This window comes from Petaurus breviceps, unplaced genomic scaffold (genome assembly GCF_028583685.1).
Source record: "Petaurus breviceps papuanus isolate PSGF00001 unplaced genomic scaffold, PetGlider_PUasm1.0 174, whole genome shotgun sequence".
Classification (NCBI taxonomy): domain Eukaryota; kingdom Metazoa; phylum Chordata; class Mammalia; order Diprotodontia; family Petauridae; genus Petaurus; species Petaurus breviceps.
In genome coordinates, this window is record NW_027185761.1 from 36072927 (window position 1) to 36086931 (window position 14005).

General features: G+C 36.8%; 1 pseudogene; it reads right to left on the reverse strand.

Annotated features, from left to right (window-relative positions):
- The window catches only part of LOC138158425 (heat shock cognate 71 kDa protein pseudogene), a 1889-nt pseudogene extending 1096 nt beyond the window's left edge, over positions 1 to 793 (reverse strand).
- Between the last annotated feature and the right edge of the window lie 13212 nt (positions 794 to 14005).

Genomic DNA, 14005 nt, shown 5'->3' on the forward strand with positions numbered 1-14005 from the left:
GCGGAGATGGCGAACAGCCCTCTTGTTCTCACTGATGTCCTTCTTGTGTTTTTACTTGAACTCAGCAATGAAATCGTTGGCTGTTCAGTTGTCAAAGTTCTCCCCACCCAAGTGGGTATCTCCAGCTGTGGACTTGACCTCAAAGATGCCATCTTCAATGGTAAGAATGGAGACATCAAAAGTACCACCTCCAAGGTCAAAGATCAACACATTTCTCTCAGCACCAACCTTTTTGTCCAAGCCATAAGCAATAGCAGCAGCAGTTGGCTCATTGATGATTCGAAGCATATTGAGACCAGCTATGGTTCCAGCATCTTTGGTGGCCTGACGTTGGGAATCATTGAAATAGGCTGGTACTGTTACCACAGCATTTGTGACAGTCTTCCCAAGGTAAGCTTCAAGCAATTTCTTTCATCTTGGTCACAACCATAGAAGATATTTCCTCTGGATAGAAACTTTTGGTCTCCCCTTTCTACTCCACTTGGACCTTAGGCCTGCCTGCATCATTCACCACTGTAAAAGGCCAATGCTTCATGTCTGAATGTACAACTGCATCATCAAATCTGCGACCAATCAGATGTTTGGTATCAAAAACTGCGTTGGTGGGGTTCATTGCAACTCGATTCTTTGCAGCATCATTGATTAAACGTTCTGTGTCGGTGAAGGTGACATAGCTTGGGGTGGTCCTGTTTCCTTGGTCATTAACAATGATCTCCACTTTCCCATGTTGGAGGACTCCCACACAGGAGTAAGCAGTGCCAAGATCAATGCCAACTGCGGGTCCCTTCGACATGGTTGCTGGGGAGTCAGGGGGTCGTAGCTGACCACTGTGGAGAGAGAAAGGCTGCTGCTGCGCTGAGTACCTCCAATAGTTATTTACTTACTTCAAAACCTCTGGATGATAGATTTAGGAGATGGAAGAAATATAAGTGGTCATCTGGTCCAATATCTTCATTTTAAAGTTGAAGAAACTGAGGTCAAGGAAAATTAAGAGACTGTCCCAAGATGAGATGAGTAGTAAACATAAGAATTACAATGTGAAACCAGTCTCTCTAATTTATAATCTGAGGTTCTTTCCTACTGCATCATACTTACTTTGCATCAGTTCATAAAGTCTTCCCAAACTTCTCTGAATGCTTCATATCACCATTTCTTCTATCACCATGATTACATATATCTTGTACAATTCAGAGATTCATTAATCATCAAGTCCTCACTGTGTTCCCATTTTATTGCTACCACAAAAATTACTTAAATATTTTCCATATATGCAGTTTTTTTCCCTCTGTCATTGATTTTTTGATATGTATCTATGTGAATACAGACATATGTATGCATACAGTTATACATATATATATACATACTTATGTTGTTATTTATGTGGATGTATGTAGATGGAATATTAAACAATAAAGAGAAATATAAGATTTTTATTAGTATGATTTCACATTTCTTTTTTTAGAATTTAATTTAAGTACATAGTTACCTGGTTTACTTTCCTATTCATTTTAATTAGGATGATACACAGCAAAGTCACACACACATATATGTATATATATATATATATATTAGACAGATCTTCAATATTTCCATCTAGCATGAGGAATAAGTCTACTGTCAACTAGAGACATCTTATTCAGATATTAGCACAAAAGAAATATATGAGCCCCAGAATTATTTGCCTTTTCTAAAGAGGAAGCTTTTCCCTTTTGAGATCACTGGCTCCTGAGAGGTGTGTTAGGTCACTTTTATTACCACTTGTAGATTGGATGAGAGGCAAAATAATATCCCTTCATTCAGAAAATGTTGCCATTGTTCATTTTTTTTTAATTATAAAGCAATCGGGGTTAAGTAACTTGCTCAAGGTTACACGGCCAGGTGTTTCTGGGTGGGTGCTAAGTGTCTGAGCCCGGGATTCGATCTCCAGGTCTTCTCAACACTGGAGCTGGTGCTCTTACTCGCTGTGCTACCTGGCCGCCCGCCATTGTTCATTTCAACCACTGACCCTTATGTATCTTAGATACATCCCTTCATTCTATATCTCCACAAAAGAAAGGAATAAAGAATTGAGCCAATTACATTAGGCACATATGTTTCCTTAATGAGAATGAAAACTCTTTGGGGGAAAAGAACTATCCTTTTGAATTTGCTTCCATAGTACTTGGCACATAGCACAGGATACTATTTTTTACTTATTCATTAATAATTTTTTAACTAATACAACAAATTTCACACAATTAGGAACAATACAGTGAATGGCACATATAGCAGGTAATTGATAGTCACTTGTTGATAGATTGAAAGCAAGTCTCAGAAGCCTTTGGTTCAAGTGTGGCTTTGATTATGTAACCCCAATTAAACTTTTAATTTCTCAGATCCTAGGCAACTCTCTAAAACTGTAAGTTCCTTAGGATTCAGTACTCTGCATTGACAAAGGGAATTTCCAGGAGCGCCTAAGTGGTGCAGTGAGTAGAGTGCTGGCTCTAGAGTCAGGAGGACCTGAGTTCAGATCCGGCCTCAGACACTTAACACACACAAACAGAAAACCTAGCTGTATGATCTTGGGCAAGTTACTTAAACCTAATTGCCCACCAAAAAGCAAAAAAAAAAAAAGAATTTCCTTCCTAAGACAGTGTACTGAGTTCAGGATTTGGATTCAAGAAGACCTACCTCAGACACTTAACTAGCTGTGTGATTCAATAAGTAAATGATTTTGTCTCATATTCTGCATCTGGAAAATGGAGTTAAATGATAATAAAAGTTATTATTATTATTGTTAATCACTATGACAATAAAATCCTTAGTTTGACTAACAAAAAATTACTTGGGCACATTGATTAGGTGTATTGATTTAAACAAAATAGAAATGATAACAACAAAACAAATAACATGGATACAGCTAATTTGTCAGGTTATCAGAGTTGTGCCAAATGGGAGGAGACCAAGAAACTAGTGACCCTTCATTAGCAACCAGTTTTGTGAACAAAGCTGCAAATAATTGGAGATGGTACTTGACACTGGGGATATACTGTTTCTCAGAAAATGGCATTCTGTTCCTCGGAATATATATGGCAGGGATTGCTGATTGATGGGATGATGGTAGCTGCTTGTAGTTAAGCCCCCTTTTTCTTTTCTGTAGAATTGGGATTCCCCAAGACTAACACTGTACGATGATATGCAGTCCACTGAGACAGTCTGTGTATCTTTGCCTTACCCTTTCTCATTTCTCTGGCTTGAGGGCAACAATAAATACTATGATTAGAGGTGTGTGTGAAATATGAACCTGGGGAGGTGAAAACAGAAGACTAGCAGAGGTGGGAAAATGCCCATTAAGGTTGTTCTCTGCAGAATGTTCAGTGTGTGACAGCTTAACTTATGGAATCTCAACTTTCTGACTGCTCCTGCACTTGCTGAAACCTTCCATACATACTAAATAAAGAGATGATTCTTTTTAGACTGAAAATATGTGACTGTTGGTAAAGAATATCAATTGGAGGACTCTGTTTCTTAACTCACATCTAGCTGGAAATTTAGGATGTAACCATTAAATATTTTAAGTTATTCATTAGTTTTCACTCCCACCCCACCATGGTCATACTCTGTTTCCAAGTTTTTAAATTTTCTTCATTAAAATTATATAATTATTCATTTTTTCCAACTATCTAGAAAACTCTGTGTGTGTATGTGTGTGGTATGTGTGTTGATTTTATGAAACTATATTATAGAGTTTGATTTTCATCAGCCATAAGAATTTTTGGTCCTAGTTGATATTATCAGTGATTACGGTTCAAAAATATGTACATATATCAAATAATGCTGATCAAAATAAAATAGGATCATATTCAATAGATATTAATCATACTATTTTATTAATAGAGATTTTTAACTATTGTACAGAGATTCAAAGACTTACTGATGGTTAAAAAAAATCAACTTTCCAAGCACAAGTTGTAACAGATCTAATGAGATAGTACTCTCTCTCCAAACAAAGCGGGGATGTAGTAGACTGCCATCCCCAAATCTGTCAATGGTATGATATGGAAAAAAGCTGGAGTCATAAAGAAAGTTATAGACACCAAAATTTGGCACCCATAAGTGTTTCAGTATCCAAAGGGGTTATGGTTTAATTCATGGAAATCACACAAAAGAAGCTGCTTTGTAGATACATACTAAAGAAGACTGAAATCCTACAGCAAACTTGCAGTTGGAAGCCAGCTATTTAAAAACAAAAAATAAAATGTAAGCTGCTTCAGAGAAAGAACTGTCTTGTGTTTCTATTCCCACTATCAGCAGTTTTTCTTGCAAAATCATTTAATAAAAACTGTTTCATTGATTTATTCACTCATTCAATAGGGGAGCTCTACCTGCATTAATAAGGAGAAGGATGTCCCACCTTATTCTGCCTTAAAATATAAGAAGTATTTTATTCAGTTTTTGTCACATTTTAGGAATGATAATGATAATCTGGAGGATGTCCACAGAAAGATTGTCAGTATGGTGGAGTTTTCCATTCATGACATATAAACAAGAGTTGAAAGAACTGGGGCTCCTTAAGCTGGAGAACAGAATGTTTGGGGGAAGCAAGATATCTGTCTTGGACTTTTTGAAAGGTAGTTCTAGAAATAAGAATTTCACTCATTTTTACAGAAGGCAGAACCACGATCAATCATGGAATGTTTCCCAAAAAAGGTAAATTTAGGCTTACAGGTAAAACTTATGAATAATTAGAACTATAGAGAGTAAAATTGGCTTCCCTGGGAGACACTCTTTCCTCTTTCACTGGAACAAGAAAACATGATCTTCTGTTAGATTTTTTGCAGATCCTTTTCATGCAAGATAACATCTTGGGTCCCTCCCAGCTTTAGAATTCTGTGATTCGGCAAAACTCTCTCTTCAGATTCGTCACTAGGGATTTTGTAGATGTGTACTGGTATTCCATAGTATTACATATCGTGAGATGAAACGCTCATCAGGAGTCATACAGTCTATGTCTCTCATCTTTGCACTTGATCAAAATGAGGCCCAGGTCAAAGATGCAGAAAGGAGCGGTGACATTTGAACATGTATCTTGTGACTCCATTGCCAATTGTTTTTTTTTTTTTTATTTTTCATCACGTTATTAGGCCTCATCATATGTTGGTGGCAAAGTTGAATGTTCATCTATTCTTTTTCCTTGAGTAAATTTCATGTTATCAGCTCTGTAGAGAACTGTATGAGGAGGAATATTTCTTTTAGTTTATTCAGCTCCTAGAATGTAATCCAGATTTGCTTCAATATTTTTTTAATTTTCTGGCCATATTTGAGCTGCTCTGGAAAGTACATTTTGTTTTTCATTTTAGTTACTAGCATATCCCCAACACAATATGATTAATCACATCAAGTTTAACATGTGCAAAATGAATCTTATTATCTTGCCACAAAAACAACTTAAGTGTTGCTAGCTTCTCAATTTTTGTCCCGAGTATTGTTCTTTTAAGTTCCAAAGCTTGAAGTTCTCAAGTTTTTAACCTCAGCGCTATCTTAATCTCTTTATTTCCTCTCCCTTCTTACCCCCCCAAGACCATCTAAACAATTGACTGGTCTTCTCAATTTACCCCCTCAATATCTCTTGCTTCTTTCTCCTTTCCTCATTCACATGATCTGCACCATAATTAAAGTCAATATCACCTTTCATTTGAGTTATTATAATAATCTCTTAATTGACTTATTTTCCTCTAGTTTCTCCACTCTATTCTCCAAATACCTGCTCAATTTTAATATTTTTCCCGTAAGCTTGAATCTTAGGAATACAGGTTTAAAGCTAGATGGACTATTAGAATTCATCTCATTCAAATTCCTAATTTTATAGATGATGAAAATGATGCCTATAGAGGTTTAATGCTTTGTCCGAGGTTTTACAAGTTGTGAGTGAATGTGGCAAAATTTGAAACAAGAACATCTTACTCAAAGATAAATATTCCTTCCATTGTAACACTGTCAACCCAGGGGGTACTTTTCAGAGACTCCCCATTGACTCAAATATGAAGTACAAATTCTGTTTTCCTTCCACTCCCAGGCCTGTTCCAGACATTCTGGACTTCAAAGTCTGCTGCATCATCCAAGAACTGGCCTCATCACATGGGACCACTATGCCCTCAGGAGCACTGAGGCCTGCTCATCAAAGAATATCACTGTGAATTAGTCCTACTTCCCTTCTCCTGTCTTCTCGTGGAATTTTGTGAAAGGACTTAGGCAATCTTTTCTTCACTCTGATACAAACACTCTTCCTTACTTTCTGGACTGCAAAATATGTACCTTTTCCAGATATTCTGTTCCCTTAATTCACATTTTGGATCCCTTTTATAGACTGCCTGCCCCTATTTGCCTGTAAACTCCTTGATGGAAGGAACTTTCTTTTTACAGTATTTATATCTCTACCTGGCACCACAGAGCAAACCCATAACTAAATGCTCCTTCTCTCTTCTCTTCTCTCTCCCCTCCTTTCCCCTCCTGTCTTCTCCTCTCCTCTCCTCTCCCCTCCTCTCTCCTCCTGTCTTCTCCTCTCCTCTCTTCTCCTCTCCCCTCTGCTCCCCTCCCCTTTTTTCCTCTCCTCTCCCCTCCTCTCCTATTCTCTTTTTTCTTTCTATTCTATTCTTTCCTCTACTCTCTTTTGCTCCTTCCTTCCCCTATCCTCTTTCCCTCTCTTCCTCTCTTCCTTCCTTCCTTCTATACTGCAATTATCTCTCGATTCATGCTATTTTTGCTTGTTATCTATGTTCAGGAGTTCTGGGATTTTCTTTTATTCCCAGTATTAGGATATTCTGTTCTTTTTTTTGTCATATATTTCTAGAAGATCTGTGACCTTAAAGTTATTTTTGCTCATCCTGTCCCATCTTGTAGACTTTGGCTTGGTGAAAATTCGCAAGATGTTTTGATGATAAACATTTTTTTCTTCTCTCCTTCAAGATTTTCCTTCATTTGAATACATTTTAAAATTCTTTATCAACAATAAAGAGAATTTCCATCAGTGGTTCATTTCCTCCTAATATACACATTAAACAATAATAACAAATGTTCCATTGGAAACTTTTTAACATATTTTTTTCAATTTTAATTTCTTATTTCAATCATTTTTTTTAGTTTCTTGTTATCTTTCTCAGCTTTTTGCAAAGTCTATGGCTATGTCTATAATCAATTAAGCATAACACATTGGCTAATCTCCTATTATATATCAGGATCTGTGTTAGGCTTTAAGGATGAAAAGAAAATGTTAAAAAAATCATTCACCCCAAGAAGTTTATATTCTAATATGTACTAGTCAGATACTCTAAGTTCACCATCTCATAGAAATACATATTTAAATAGTTTTGTACACTTTTTAAGATGTTAATCCTTTTTTTTTAAATAATAACTTTCTGTCCACTAGACTTCTGTTGAGATTATTTTCTCTTAACCTTTTTATCACCTTAGCTTTTTTTTTCTTGTATGCCCCACAATTCATCTTTGTCCCTTTCCATTTGCTGGAGTTTAGGAGGTAGAGGCTATGCAATATTGAGCCCCATCTTGATTGGTTGTTGTCTTTTATTCTCAAAGATGACCAAAATGACACCACTATGCCAAAGTCAAGTTTCAATGTGTCTGACTGTGGCTGATCAGAACAATACGAGCTTGGAATGCTCTACCACAGGTCGGGCACAAATTGTCCCTGTGAATATTTAGGATGGGTTCTCCAAATTTGCACAACCTGTGTTTCCTTTGAGCTCTTTCAATTCTGCTTTGCTCACAGAACACAGTACCTTCTCTAATGTGGGCACGCCAGTCTGAGCAGTCCTATGCCAGTGTCTCACACAATCAATTCCAAAGTTCTTGAGAGAGACCTTAAGAGTGTCCTCATATCTCTTCTTCTTTTAAAAGAAATTTTTATTTATTTTACTTTACAACACTCAGTTCCACAATCCCTTAAGTTTCAAATTTTCTCCCCTTTCTTCTCCCCCCCTCCATGGAGACATGCAATCAAATATAGGTTCTACAAATACCTTCACATCAAACATTAATTGAGTTGTAAAGAAGAATTATAACCAATGGAGTGAGAAATGAGAAAGAAGGGAGAAAAAAACAACAACACAAAAGAGAGACACTAAGTAGTTTGCTTCAATCTGCATTAAGACTCTGTAGTTCTTTCCGCCCTTTCTATCATGTGTCTTTTGTATTGCTTCTTCTGACCACCATGTGAATGCCCTTCTTGAAATAACCTCTTGAAAGACAGGACTAGTACCAGCATGGTCGTCTTTCCTTTATGAAGTAATCCACACTGGAAGTCCCTCAGCTTCTTCCCTATATTTTTGTTTTGTTCACCGACCTGGGAAGAGTTAGAATTTGCCCATTCTTGCTAAGCGTAAAGTTCAGGGAGTAGTATTCAAACAAAGACATGGCAACAGAGGAGGATCCCAAAATAGGCCATAAATACATGGCAGGGAATTAGCATGTGCTTGCTTCTACAGTCATAAGGAGACTCATTGCAGTAGAATATTATTTGAGTATACAATTATGAGTCTTCTTCAGTACTGATTGACAGCATTTTATATTGTCAGAAATCATGTCTTCTGTAGATTAAGCTGTAATTACTCTTCAAACATTTCATGATTCTTCTTTCTCTTCTCTTTATTCTCTTACTCCTCCTCCCATCAAAGGGTGACTGGGAGAATAAATATTTTTGCAATAAGTAACTCATCTACCACTTGGTGCTCATGTGTCTTAGCACATTTGTTTTCCATTCCACTTCTTCAAGCTTTTTCTTCTTGCTATCTTTCTAAGTAGGTTTTCTATTGTCACTCCCAACCGCCACTTCATGGAATTTATATTCTGGCTAAATTAGCCTATTTGATGTTCTTTGTATCAAATATTTCCTCTTCCATATCTGTGTCTTGGCAAAACCTGTAAATCTTGACTTTAATACTCTCTTCTATCATGTTGAAATCCCAGCCTCACTTAAAGAATAAGCCCAAGAAGTTCCTCCCAATAAAATTAAATACTCCCATCATTAATGCTCTCTCTTCACCCAAAGTTATCTTATATATATTTGGAACATATTTTGTATGGATATAGAAATTCTCTATAATAATAAAAACATGTTTGTTTTTAAATAATTAAAATGTTTAATATTTGTTTGAGGATATATAATTTATCTCAAATGGATTTTAGGCTTTTTGAGGGCAGGTGATATTATTTTATTTTGTTTTGTCTTTATCTACTTTCACAAGCACAGTACAAAGCACGTAGTAGATACTCAAATTCCTGTGCAGTTGTTCATTTGTATGACAACCTGAGGACAGAGAGATTTTTTTTTACCTCTTAGAATCTTTCCACTATTATGTTTTCACCATATTTAAATTAGAAGTTTACTTGGAAGACTTTCTTCTACATAAGTTCCATTGTGCTTTAACATCATCATCTTTCATCATATGTTTCAGATTATCTCTAATGTTTAAATAGTGTAAAATTACCCTCTAAGTTCCCAAGAAGGGGTTGTCTAGGACAAGGATCTTCCTTGCTGCCACTTAGCAAGGCCTGGTTTTAGTTAAGTTAAGAAAATGATTACTATAGAGATTCACTACTGAATACTATAAAGATGCACTTGACTCAGTATAATACTCAAATCATTGCAATATTTGATTACCCATTTGGTAGTTAAAGAGGACACTTAATGCAATTTATGATTGGTGCTATAAAAATATTGCTTATTTTTCTACCTCTAGTAATAAGAATAATTTGGTAGCTTTTAATATTTTTGAGCCCTGAGTAAGTACACAACTTACAAAAAAGAAACTTGATTTACTTGCATAAAATTGATCATTTTAAATAGATAATTACTATTGTTGAATAAGTATATGTGTGGTAGGGTGTTTGGAGAATGAAATAAAAATATTAAGAATTTTAATTGAACCCTCTTACTATACTGTAGAAATAAGTCTATTCATTTTCTTTTCTGTGAGTCAAGATTGTGGAATAATAAGTAAGTTGCTCTCACCCTCCCTTATTGACATCTGAAAATCCAGAAAACTTTGCCCCAAGATAAATCGTAGAACAGCTGAGCAAGCAGAAAGATGGGGTGAAGCAATCTTGTAACCCAGGAAGCTTGGGGGATTAATGCAAAATGCCCCTCTCACTCTTGGGGAGGAGAAGTAGTACAGGACGGGAGGTGTTCCAGCAAGCCAGTGAAAAAAACACCTCAGTATACCAGGAGAAGATCCTGAGCCCCAGGGTGGTGGAGCAGGCAAGCATCAATACCTGGAACCTCCCAAGTGCATCAGCACAGGCAGGGGAACCAGTAGACACCAGATCAGAAAACAACCTTGTACACCTTCAATTCTCCAGCAATCTTCAGCACAACTCTAGAAAGTACAAGTCAGGAGTCATAGCTCCTGGCTGCAGACATCCTCCAGAAACCAAACATTAAAGTGTAAGTCCAGGTGAGCAGGTGTCCCCCAAGAGCCAGACTCCCAACCTCCACACTAAGAACTCCAGTGTTGCTGACCCCAGCTCAGCACCAGGTAAGCTGCCAGACCTCCTAGAGCCTTGAACTTCCAGCACCTGAGGCCCTAGCACAAGAAGCCAGTAATCAGGTCCCAGGTTCTCAGCACAAAAAGCTTGTGTTAATGCCCCCTGTGATCCATCAGGAGAACTCAACCTTAAAAGCCAGTAAATAAGCAAACACCATGAGAAAAAGCAGAAAAGGACAATGACCACAGATTCTTATTATGGGGACAGGGAAGATCAAAGCATGAATTCAGAAGAGGACAGCATTGTCAATATATGCACATCTGAAACCTCAAAGAGAAATATGAACTGGTTTCAAGTGAAAAAAACTTTCTTAGAAGAGCACAAGAAAGATTTTAAAAGTCATGTTGGAGAGGTAGAAGAAAAAAATGAAAAAGAAATTAAAGTTATCCAAGAGGGAGTCAATAGCTTAAAAAAGGAGAGACAAAAATTACTATAGAAAAGAAGACCTTAAACAAATACAGTTGGACAAACAGGAACAAAAAAAAGGACACTGAAAGAAACAAGTGTCTTAAAAATACAATTGGCCAAATGGAAAATAAAAATTTACACTGAAGAAAACAACTCGTTAAAAAAGTAGAATTGGACAAATAGAAAATGAGGCACAAAAACTCACTGAATAGAACTCCTTAAAAAGTAATATGGGCTGAATGGAAAAGGAGATACAAAATCCAATAGAAGAAACATTTTTTAAAAAATTAGAATTGGGTAAGCAGAAGCTAATGACTCTATGAAATATCAAGAATCAGTCAAACAGAAACAAAGCAAGGAAATAGAAGAAAATGTAAAATACCTCATTGGCAAAAAAAGAAAAGAAAAAAAATAGATCCAGGACAGATGATTTAAAAATTATTGGTCCTCAATATCTAACACTGTATACCAAAATAAAGTCGAAATGGGTGCAAGATCTGGGTATAAAGGCTGATACTGTAAGCAATCTGGGAAAGCAAGGAAAAGTTTACCTGTCAGATCTATGGAGAAGGGAAGATTTTATTATGATACAAGAGTTAGAGAGCATTATAAAATGCAAAATGGATAATTTTTGTTACATTAAATTGATAAGTTTCTGTACAAATAAAGCCAATGTAACCAAGATTAAGAGGGAAGTGGAAAATGGGGAAAGAATTTTTACGACCAGGGTCTCAGATAAAGGCCTCATTTCTACAATATATGAAGAGTTGTGTCAAATTTATAAGAATACAAGTCATTCTCCAATGGATAAATGGTGAAAGGATATGAACAGGCAGTTCTCAGAAGATGAAATTAAAGATACCTATAAGCATATGAAAAAATGCTCCAAATAACTGTTTATCAGAATTGTAAATCAACACACCTCTGAAGTACCACATCTCACTGGCCAGATTGACTAAGATAACAAAAAAGGAAAATGATAAATACTAGAGAGGATGTGGAAAAATTGGAACACTAATACATTGTTGGTGGAGTTGTGAACTGATCCAACCATTTTGGAGAGCAATCTGGAACTATGCCCTAAGGACTATAAATACGTTCATACCCTTTGACCCAGCGATATCACTTCTATGGTTGTATCCCAAAGAGATCATAGAAGTGGGGAGTGGACCTGTATGTACAAAAATATTTATAGCAGCTCTTTTTGTAGTGGCAAAGATTTGGAAATCAAAGGGATGCCCATCAATTGGGGAATGGCTGAACAAGTTGTGGTATATGAATGTAGTGGAATACTATTGTGCTATGAGAAATGAGGAGCAGACAGACTTCATAATAACCTGGAGAGACTTATATAAACTCATACTGAGTGAGAAAAGCAGAAGCAGGAGAAATCTGTACACAATTACAAACACAATGTATGTGTGATGACTAACTTCAATAAACTGGGCTCCTCTCAGCAATGTAAGGTTATAAGGCAACTACAATACACTCATGATGGTAAGAGATATCCACATCCAGACAAAGAGTTGTGGAATCTGAATGCAAATTGAAGCAATATTGCTTCTGGAGTCCATGGACTCACTATCACAACCTCATTCACAGGACAATATATGACACTGTCCTTCTTACTCTATTCCAATGGCTTGATACACTGCCACAGCTTAAGCACACTGACCACTTCCACCTATCCCAGCACTTTTTTAAATCTGAGGTTCCCTGAAAGTGTGACAAACTTGGATACAATGGTTCAGGAAGATCTCACTTCTCTATTCTGTCTAACATCAAGTCCATTTTCCTGATATATTTTGTATGGCTCAGTAGTTGAAATACCATCAATTTTTCTAAAATGTATTCCTGCTCTCAATAGAGCAGTAAACATTTCTTTTCTTGGCAATCTATAATGACTTTGAATCCTCTGGCCATTTACTTTTCTCTCTCAAGGAAATTTATCATTTTCTCATTCTCCTAAGTCACTTAGCTGTGACATCTTATCTAGCACCTCTGAAAGAGGGTGCCCTATTTCACCAATTAGTAGAGTCAGAAGTAGGTGCTTATAAGTATGAGCAACTTTCACCATGATATTTCTATTAGTAATTGCTAATGGGATTTCATGACATGTATCTTGATCTCCAACCATGATAGCAGTTTTCATTGCTTCTTTAAACTTTCTCATGCAATCTCTAAGTGAATATGAGGGTCTGTCTCCACTAAAGCACACAGAATCAGCGGGATACATTCTATTGCATCCAGCAGCAGCTAAAGCTAATGGATTGGTCATATTGTTGCTTCCTGAAAAATGAAAGTCTCTAAAAGTTTACTGGACAAAAGGATTCTGGCATATACTTACAAATTTCAAAGAGTCCACTCTATCACTATCCCTGTATCTCCTTTGTCACTGTAGCAGCAAGCACCCCAAGCGTCCTCAGGGTTTGGTGCCAATACAGGTTCTTGCATCTGCTTTGATAAAGGAAAGCAACTCAAAATGGGTTAACAAGCTTACTTTAATCAGTCAAACATATATCATTTACCTTGTTCAGGGGAAAAAGGTCAGCACCCTGAACTTCAGAGTATACAGGCAGAATTATCAAGACAGAAACAGATCAAGTACACAGCTTTCCAAACTGTCCAACCATTACATCCATACCCAGTCAACATCTGGGTTTCCACATCTGGGTGTTTCAAAGCCGGGGGACTCTCAACAACGGCTTCCCAAAATTCAGATCAAATCACAGAACACTTCTCAAAGTGAGTCCCAAAACAAAGCTACACATCAGGGCTTATATAGCCTTCTCCTGGCTCAGAGAATGTAACAACCTTATTGACTCACTGGCCAATCAAGAAGTATCTACTGAAAAACAAGCCTCCCACCCCAGTCTCCAGGTGCACTTTAGCCTAGGGGCAGGGAAGATCTTTAAATTTACATTCCCATTACAGTCACTGATTCTTACCATTCAAGACAGTAAGGATTCTCCCATCCTTTGGGTGAATCTGCTCAAAATATCAGTAATCTCCCATTACAGAAGGTAAAATAGACATCAAAAGAATCCAATGATCATCT